The following is a 9,839-nucleotide window of genomic DNA, read 5'->3' as shown; positions in this document are numbered from 1 at the left end:
TGATCATAGGAATTGGATCTGAGAAAAAATCAAACTCTAGTTGGAATGAACTGATTTTCTATTATAAACATTTCAGGGTGCCTGGGCGGCTCAGCTGGTTGAGTGGCTGGCTGTCGATTTCGGCTCAGGTCACGATCTCACAGCTCAGAAGTTCGGGCCCCGTGTCGAGCTCTGTGCGGGTAGTGCGGAGCCTGCTTGGGACTCCCTCTCTCCCATTCTCTCTGCCCCTCCCCAAATTGCACGTGTGCATCCTCTCTCTCTCTCAAAATAAATAAATAAACATTAAAAACAGGAAAGAAACATCTCACGACTCTGATACAAAAGTGGCATCACGTGGCTGCTTGTGAAATTCGTCCCCTAATGAAGTGAGCGCATTGGCAGCTACTCCTTCACTTCTGTGCAAAAGCGATGAAACTCAGGAGTAAAGATGAGCGACGCCAATTTAAAAGAGCGATCGTTTGATCCAAGGAGAAAGCCACGCTTGGAAGATTACTATGTGAACGTCACACCTGCACACGCGGTCACGTGGTCGTCTTTGAGCAAAGTTCAACGGCAGTGAACTTTTGCAGTGGATGCTAAGCTTCTCTGCCTTTTTCCCATTTGCACACGGGGCGGCGGGGGGCGGGGCTATCACACAAGCCAGTTGTCAGTGTGTGCTAAATACGCACTTCTCCTTTTTATCTTCAGTTTATTACTATTTTAAGAGTTTGCTGCTAAATAACAAAAGCATCACTGAACCGCGCGCTACACAACTATTTGCTGACTTACTCTGTGCAATCAACGTCCGAGCCGATGCAGCAGGAGTATCTGGGTTATTCTAACACACCCGCTGGCCGGGCTGCCTGGGCTGCATTTCCCACGTGAGTTTCACACGCTTGTCTGCCTTTCTCACCGGCCTCGCCAAATGGGCGCCCGGCAGTTAAAACCTTCTGCAGCCAAACCACAGCCAGCCAGGCTGAGTTCCTTCCCCCGCCCCCACGCTGGACGGAGTTAGCTGTGTCTGGCCTCTCCTGTCCGAGCTCCCCCGCTTTCATCAGCAAGCCTGCTTTGTTTCACCAGCGAGACCCTCACTAGGAAGAGAGGCGACTGTTTGTGCCGGAAATACGTGAGAAGCAAGGGACGGGTCATCACCATGGGCGCTGCACGCCTGTCTGGCGCTCGGCCGGACTGCCGGGTGGCCCGGGTTTTGCGCACACAGAGCGTGCCCTCCGCACGCGGCCATCGCAGCAGGTGTTGCTCCAGGTGGGGAATCCGAGATGAACGCCAACCTGGGACAGAGGACGTAAACGGGTACTGTTTGAGGCACATCGGGAAGTGTGGCCACCCTCGTGATGATAGATGAAGAGACAGACAGACGGATGACAGAGATGAAGGCAGGATAGCTAGAAGGTCGATACACAGGTGACAGATGGCACGGAGACAGGACAGATGACAGGTAAACGCACGACAGACAGACAGGTTTGCTAACGGTCAATTACGTCTACAGCCAACTGTAGGGATGGCCCAGGTGTTTTCCAGAACACTGCGGAGCTTGAGTTACCTGCTCCAGGGAGCCATGGCCGCTACTGGTGGAGCAGGGAGGTGATGCTCTAGGGTGCCTTCTGGCGAGCCCGGAGCTTCCTAGTCTGGGCGCTTCTCAATACCATTTTCACGGTGCATCTTCCACCATGTCTCCATCTTCCCCCCAAGGAGGCATCTGTGGGTACAGAGGCGTCCCCACCCAGGGCACTAGGTCAGGGAGCGCCCTGGCCTCACTCCTGCCGGGCTCCAGTAGGAGGCGCTGCCTCTCCCTATGTGCGTTTCCTGGCTGGCGTCCACTGAGCAGTGGTCCTTGTCCAGATCCCAAGATTCGGTGGGCGTCCGCAGGTGATTCCTAGCTAGGATAATCACAGCCTGGCCAGTGCCCTTCTCAGCGGGGCCGCTCCTTGTTGGGGTTGGTGCTGAGACCCCATCTCATGCCCGATGCCAACAGTTGTCTCGCTTTGTTATCGTTTGCTTCAGGAACGCCTCCAAAACCAACTGATCTGAACCACAGATTTCCCAAACAGACTTTTTCCAAGATATGAGGTTGCTCGACCGGTAAGACATTTGCTTATCAAACAACTGTATTCACCAAAACTCCTTCTAGATCCTTGCCTTACTGTGCCCACCAAACCTAAACTATTACGTCGAGAACTTTGCACAATCCCAGAGATGAGGGGGCCAAAGGCGAGGTGGGGGCAAAGCGCGAGCTAGCAACCTCGCCCCCCCCCCCCCCCCCCCCGCCCCTGCCAGGTGGGGTATGTGTGACATTCCTCAGATACTCGCAGCCGTCCGAGGACAAAGGAAGGGAAAAACCAATGGCTAACTGTCAGAGATCAGTCACTCAGGATATGAGCTTCCGTCAGTTTACCAAGGTCTTCGTACATCACAAGAAAAAGGCAATCTTACCAAGAGCCGAACCTCCAGAAACCCACAGACTCAATTTCCTGGAGCCCCCACATCATCCTCCCCTCCACAGTGATGTAGGGGACAAAGGTAAGACGAAAATAAAATAAAATAAAATTTCTTTATAACCTGCAGCCCACTGACAAACATTTGAGATAGGCAGAGTATAACATTCCTCCAATTAACTCCCGACTGTCTTGTCTCAATGTTAATGCTTTACTAGAGGGAAAACAACCTTAGCTCGACAATAACAAGGCCTCCAGTATCTTGTAGTAAACAGACACATTTGTAGTATCTCTGTAGCATATGAAAGTCCTTTTGCAAACCTCCCTTCTTCCTTACCTCCCCCAGCTCCCAGGGCACTCCTCACAACCCCAGCACAGCTCTTTTTGCCCAGGGGTCCTGACCCTGTGCTCTGATGACATCAAAGTCCTTCTGCACCGAAGACGTCTCAAGAATTCTTTCTTGGCGGTCAGCTCCAGACCCGCCCCCACCACCCCCAAACCCCATCACCGGTACGGTCTCCCTGTCCAAAGCCCCACCCTAAACCAGCGAAGACGCGTAGTGGGCTGAATGGTGGCCCCCAAACAAACGTCCACAGCCTCATCCCTACAATCTGTGAATGTGGCCTTATTTGGACAAAGGGTGTTTGCAGATGGAAAGAGGGGTCTCGAGATGAGGAGATTCTGCCGGGTTGTGTCGACGGTGCCTGACTTCGGTGACAAGTGCCCTCTCAAGGAACACGGGGGCGGGAGAGGAAGAAGCACTGTGGCCACGGAAGCAGAGACTGACTCCAGCAGCCACGAGCAGCGGGGGGACGAAGACCGGATTGTCCCCTAGAGCCTTTGAGGGGAGCGTGGTCCTACCAGCACTTAGTTTTGCACCTCCGGCCTCCGGAACCGTGGCAGAAGCAATCTCCATTTTCTTTTAAAGCCACCCGGTGTGTGGCGGTTTACTACAGCAGCCACAGGAAACGGATACAAGCCTCTCGCCGCGGAGACCCCACCCATGTGTGCCCCGGACCCCGTGTCCGAAGCGCGCCTACTGCCGACGAAGGGTCGTACCTCGGTTCCGGGGGTCCGACGCGCGGCTCTGCTGGCTCGGCAGTTACACGCGGGCCTCTGGGGGGCCGACGGCCGATCACTCTCTTCCCTCGTCCTGCACGCTGTGTCTCGGGGCTCCCGAGGCTCTACAAAGAGGACCAGCGATACTGGTGTAAAGACACGCGTGAAAGGGAGAGAAAGGCACATGGAGGGGGCGTCGCTTCACGTGACGATTCTCGCTTTGGAATATGTTGCATCGTCCCGGGGCATCTCGATCCAGAACACCGGTAAAGTGATTCACTTGTTGTACCGGTCACACATTTACTGGGTTTGTGTGTTTGTTTATATGACATTTTACCAGGGACCTTGGGAAACTAGGGTTAGAACAGAAAAATAGTTCACGGCGTGCAGAGTGGAGAATGCTTAAATAAAGTAGATTAAGTGGGAAGAAAACACACATCTAAAAGGTGCATTATGGAGGCTTAATGGGCTATAATGTATGAGTATTGATGCTTCGCCCAGGATGGGGCCCCTTCCCGCTGACAGCGGTCACTGCGCACAACAGGAGAATTACAGCATGCTTGAAAATACCCAGAAAGGGGAGGAATCGCAAATTTAGTACCACTCAACGTGGCTGCTTAAAGACGTGCCATTGTGTCGGTGTCGATACGGATCAGCGTGGCACCCACATGCCCAGATCGTCCGAAACAGTCCTGCTTTCAAATCCTCGTCCTTCGGTCAGATCCTGTGTTGTCACGTGAGCACTGGGTTACAGGGAGAAGCCCAGCCAACCCTGGGAACGATCTGTTTGTCTATTCAAGAAATATCCGAGTGACACCAAGTGGAAAGTCACAGATCTCGGACTCTGGTACTACATGACCTGTGACCTCGGGCCAGTCGCTTCGGCTCTCCCCGAATCTGTTTCCTCCTCGGTAAAGGAAGGTTGGTAACTGGTACGGAATAAATGAGACCACTCATGTGTAGGGTGACTTTGTGGAGAATTCACCCGGTTCCTCCTCTTCTCTGTTTGTCCCTGAACGTTGTCACTTATAGCCTGAGGACTCCACCCACCCACCCCCGCCCCTTGTGGCCCTTGGCCCAGGGGGACAGGAACATCAAATCAAATCATCGGATTTCAGGTTTTAAAGAATTAAAGCCTGGAGAGAAGGCGGCGAACTTTGGTGTAAGCACCGTGGAGTCAGCATCTCCAAACTGGTGTCACAACAGGGGAAATACATTTCCGAATCTGGGGGGAGAAGCCAGTTGGAAAGAGGCTTCTGCACCCCATGTCCTCCACCGGGTGGACAAGAAGGGTAGAATCTTCTGGAAAGTTCTGGATCTGAGCATAGAGGGGATGCCTGCCTTCCTTCCAGGCATCCAAGGGGTCCTCTTCACCACTGAGGTGTGGGGACAGCAGAACAGAGGCTAAGCAGGTGGCTGGACACAATGGTCTGAGGCAGCATCACTATGCTTTCTGTGGTCCCTGAGTAGGAGGGGCAGCAGCCAGGTTTCCTTTGCAGTAGGCTGTGTGGAGAAGGCAGCAGAGGTCTGTGAGTTGAGACCCGGAGGGAACACGGGGCTCCCAGGGACTTCCGAGCACCCTTTGGAGCCGTCTGGAACCCTCTGGAACCTTCTGGAAGCTTGTAACGCCCAGGAAGAGGCAGAGTCTGTCTCCTCTCTTGCATCTGGGTGGGCTCTGACAGAAGAAGGGACAGCTTCCACCATGCATGCTGGAACGCTGGATCTTCAGAGCCATGCAGGGAAGTCTGATTGTCCTGAGGTCACCATGTGGTGAGGAGGCCACATGGAGAGGCCGCGAGACTGTGTGGAGTGGGCCCTGCCCCATCCTGCTGTTCCCGGCCCACATGCCGTGTGGGAATGAGAGACCTGTGGCCAGAAACGCCCAGCCAGACCCCTCGTGACTTTGTGACCCACGAGAACTGCAAAAAGTAAGAAATAGATGTTTTCGTTTTAAGCCTTTAAGTTTTTGGGTGACTTGTTAACGTCGCAATCGAAACCTAAAACCAAGGCTGAAACCACCGAGGACGCCCAACACTGTGAATAAACCTCTCACTGGAGGGAATGGAAGTTGAAGAAAAGCTCACTTTAAATAAACGTGTATTTTATTGTTTGCATGGTGGTTTCGAGCCCTGGAAGTTTATACCCATGCTGCCTGTGTCCCTCGGCAGCTAGCAGGGTCCCCAGGGCCCCCCAGTGCTGGGTGCACAAGGCTGGGTGTGATCCAGGCTTGAGGGCCTCACGCTCGCCTGCCTGGAGCTCTGCTGAAGAGGTGGGGGGAGCGCAGCCCCGGTGGTCCTTCCGGAATTTATTGGAAGAGGAGCGTAGAGAGTCCAGCCCATGAGTGGTCTGAGGGCAGCGTGACGTCCCAGCACCCCAGGGTCCTCTAGAGCCCATCTCTGGCTTGGGGCCCAGCCCATAAGGGAACCTAAATCAGTAGCCCCTCAACGGGAGCCCAGCTCGACCCAGCCCTGAGCGTGGTGTGGGCTGGGGGCTGGGGAGGGGACTCCGCAGCCCATCCCAGGCGGGTCTCACAACTTTGCCTTGTATCCTCACTCCTGCTCCCACCACCCCCAGCTTGACAAGCGTGAGCTCATTCTTCCTGGGAGCTGGATAAGGAGGAGGGCACGACATCACAGCTTACCAAAGCCTCCCAGAGCACACCGATTTGAGTTTCAGTATTGCCTTTACAAGATACTCCCGTCCTGCAAAACGAAAATATGGCCGCGTGTAACAAAAGGAATATGGTCACCGAAGACAGGAAAAGGGGAGTTCGAACCCCATCTACAGTGGCCAGCCTCCGAGCAGGCCCCTGATGGATACTGTCCTGGTATTCACAGCTTGTGTTGTGCTGGGCTGGTCCGTGTGACCTGTAGGACACAGCAGAGGTGACGGCTTGTTTCTTTCTACATTGGGTTATTGAAGACACTGCCCATCTGATGAGGAGCTGAGGCCTCCTGCCAATAGCCTATCCTCCAACCCAATCGAGCCTTCAGATAACATCAGCCCTGGCTGACAACATGGCTGCAGTTTCCCGGGAAACCTCAAGCCAGGATCACCCAGCCAAGCCATTCCTGAATTCCTGATCCTTAGAAACCACGGGGGATCATCAGTGTTGCTGCTTATATCTTCTAGGGTGTGGGATAATTTGTTACACAGCAAATGTAACTACTATACCATCTCTCCCAGTTCTTGTTGGGTAACCTTGAGCACGTGGCTTCCCGTTATTCATCCATAAAATGGAGACATCAGTGCCCCACCCATATCCCCTTGGCCCTACCAGGGGGGTCCCCACGGCTGGGTCTTACACTCACTAGCAGCTCCCTGTGTCCCCTGCCCAAGTCCATTCTTGTGCCACAGGCGTGTCCCCGGCCCACGCACATTAATGCCCTGGGAGAGGCCCTCCGCCAGTGCAGACGGGGTGGTGGGTGGGCACCCCAGCTCCCTTGCTCCTGGCGGGAGGGCACTTCCGGATGCCGTGCACAGCTTTTCGGAGGGCCTCAGGGGACATTCGTCACATTCACACACCGGCTATCCGTCCTCCTTGTCTGTCTCGCTGGCCCACTCCCTGGCTGTGCTCCCTGGGGTCGCTCTCAGATGAAATACTTGTTCCCAAATCCTTGTCTCAGGTTTTGCTTTGTGGACAACCCAAACTAAGGCGTCCTGATCAACTGAGGTGTCGTGGGTGATGGGTAGTTCTCTTCCTTTCAAGGAGCCTGGCCTGGAGCGCTTGGGGGCAATGGTGTGCTGCCCCTGAGACACCTTATTCAGAGTGCTTCAGTCATGGTGCGGCTTAGTCGTGGGTGACTTCCTGTGTATCGAGTCCCTTCCTCTCCCTCCTTTCTCCTTTCCTTTCCTCCCTCCCTCCCTTCCTCCCCCATCCCTCCATCCTTCCTTCCTTCCTTCCTTCCTTCCTTCCTTCCTTCCTAACTTCCTTCCCTCCCTCCCTCCCTCACCACCTCCCCTCCTTCCTTCCTCCCTCCCTCCATCTCCCCTTCCTTCCCTCCTTCCTAACTTCCTTCCTCCCTCTCTCCTTCCCTCCCTCCCTCCCTCCCTTCCTTCCTTCCCCCCTCCCTCCTCACCTCCCTTCCTTCCTCCCTCCCTCCATCTCCCCTTCCTTCTTTCTTCCCTCCTTCCTAACTTCCTTCCTTCCTCCCTCCCTCTCCTGTCCCTCCATCTCTCCTTCCTTCCTTCCTTCCCTCCTTCCCCCTTCCCTCCTCCATCCCTCCATCTTCCCTTCCTTCCTTCCTTCCTTCCCTCCCTCCTTCCTCCTTCCCTCCCCCATCCCTTCCCTTCCTTCCTTCCTTCCTTCCTTCCTTCCTTCCTTCCCTCCCTCCCTCCCTCCTTCCTTCCTCCCTCCCTCCCTCACCTCCCTTCCTTCCTCCCTCCCTTCCTTCCTCTCTCCCTTCCTTCCTTCCTCTCTCCCTTCCCCCCTCCCTCCCTTCCTTCCTTCCCTCCTCCCTCCTCCCTCCCTCCCTTCCTTTCTTCCTCTCAATTACATTATGTGCTTTTTATTTCTTTTACATGTAAGAAACAATACCTAAGCATAGAAGGCTTAAATTTGAATGACGAGTTGATGCATGAACAGAATGAACTCAAGGAACAGTTTCTAAAATACGTGTAATTAAATTCTTTCTTTCCTTGGTGGTCCCTCTTCTAAAGAAACAAACTGTACTGTAGTGAGTTTTTAAATTTGTTTTTAATGTTTATTTTATTTCTGAGAGAGAGACACACACAGAGTACAAGCAGGGGAGGGGCAGAGGGAGAGGAAGACACAGAATCCGAAGCAGGCTCCAGGCTCTGAGCCATCAGCACAGAGCCGGACGTGGGGCTCAAACCCACAAACCGCGAGATCATAACCTGACCTGAAGTCAGACGTTTAACTGACAGAGCCACCCAGGCCCCCCGTGTACCCTAGTGATTTTAGGAAAGTCTTTGCAAACTCCATAAAGGAGGTTGTGCAAACATCTGGACACTCAGGGTACGAGTGGTGAGAATTATCTGGGACCAGGGTGGGGGGTGGGCGGGCAATGAACAAACTAAACAACCCGAAAGGCAGCTCAAGGCGTCTCCTTCATACTGAATGGGCTGAGCCAAGCTTCGGGGGTTCTCGTTATTCGTAGCTCTGTCCTATGAAGTGACTGAACACCCAACTGGCGGATTCCGGGGCGACTTCCGCGGGGAAACGCCGGGCTACGTTCCGGCCGGCCCCCGGTCACACTTGGGTCGGTCAGTCAGGCCAGAACGTGACTTTGTGCCGTCTGTGTCTGGCTGGTGCGTCTTGGCCAGTATACGCTAAGGACGCGGGAGCTGAGCCCAGGACGGACAGCACCACGACCCCGGCCTGAACGGCGCTCAGCTCTCCGCGCCTCGGCCGCGCAGCTCGCGGCAGCCTGAGCTTGGGGACACCAGCGGGCACCTCCGCGCCGCGCCCGAGGGCCACTGTGACGGCAAAACGCCCAACGGAAAGCACACAGAGGTGGAGCGCGTGCGCTCCACGGCCGGTGAAGGGGACACTTGTCGGCAGCGCGGGAGCGGCCGTGGCAGGCAGAGCGGTGGCCTCGGCCAGCCTCCGCCCGAAGCGAGTGTGTCGGGCCACCGTGAGGGGAGGGACGGTGGCCCCTCCGCAGGTCCGCTTCCGGAAGGGAACCCCAGCGCGGCAGGATCTGACTGTCGGGACTCAGGCCTCTAAAGAGGCGGTTCGGTTAATGTGAGGTCATGGGGTGGGCCCCCGCCCAACCCGACCGGGGTCCCAGGAGGAGCCCGGGACGCACAGAGGGACCCCAGCGGCCCCTGGCCGCACAGGAAAGGCCGGGCGAGGCCCCGGCGGACCGACGGAGACCCCTGGGCTGGCGGGACTGCACGTGTTCCCAGGCGAGCACGGAGGCGCCGTGAGCACCGAGGGCGGTTTTGAATCAATCTTAGCGGGGACGCGGACCCGCGAGTGCCGGGTGCACGCACCGCGGGGGGTCAGCTGGACCGCCGCCCAGGCCGGCACCCGGGGTCTCTGTGCAGCCACCATCGACTCTGACGGCGCCAGAGCGCCCGGCGAAAACAGGCCGGGACCTCGGAGTCCCACACGAGTGGGTAAAACGGGGGCCCGTCGGGGAGAATTTCTCACCAAGAGCCCGGCTCAGCGCTCTCTGGGGTCTGTGGTTCCCCAGAGCAGTCACACTTGGCGTTCCCTTCACAAACGTCGTTCACTTCATTTTAAGTGCTGAACATCGTTTAGGGGCCAGAGCCCGAGGCGGGGGACACCCCAAACCCGAGGGGCGCGCGGGCTTTTCCCGCGCACCGACGCCACGTGGACGGGTGCCTGGCCGTGGGCCCTGGGCAGCCGCAGCTGGGCAC

Source organism: Prionailurus viverrinus, chromosome E3 (assembly GCF_022837055.1).
Source record: "Prionailurus viverrinus isolate Anna chromosome E3, UM_Priviv_1.0, whole genome shotgun sequence".
Lineage (NCBI taxonomy): Eukaryota > Metazoa > Chordata > Mammalia > Carnivora > Felidae > Prionailurus > Prionailurus viverrinus.
The sequence above is the reverse complement of the archived record's forward strand: the minus strand, read 5'-3'. Positions refer to the sequence as shown.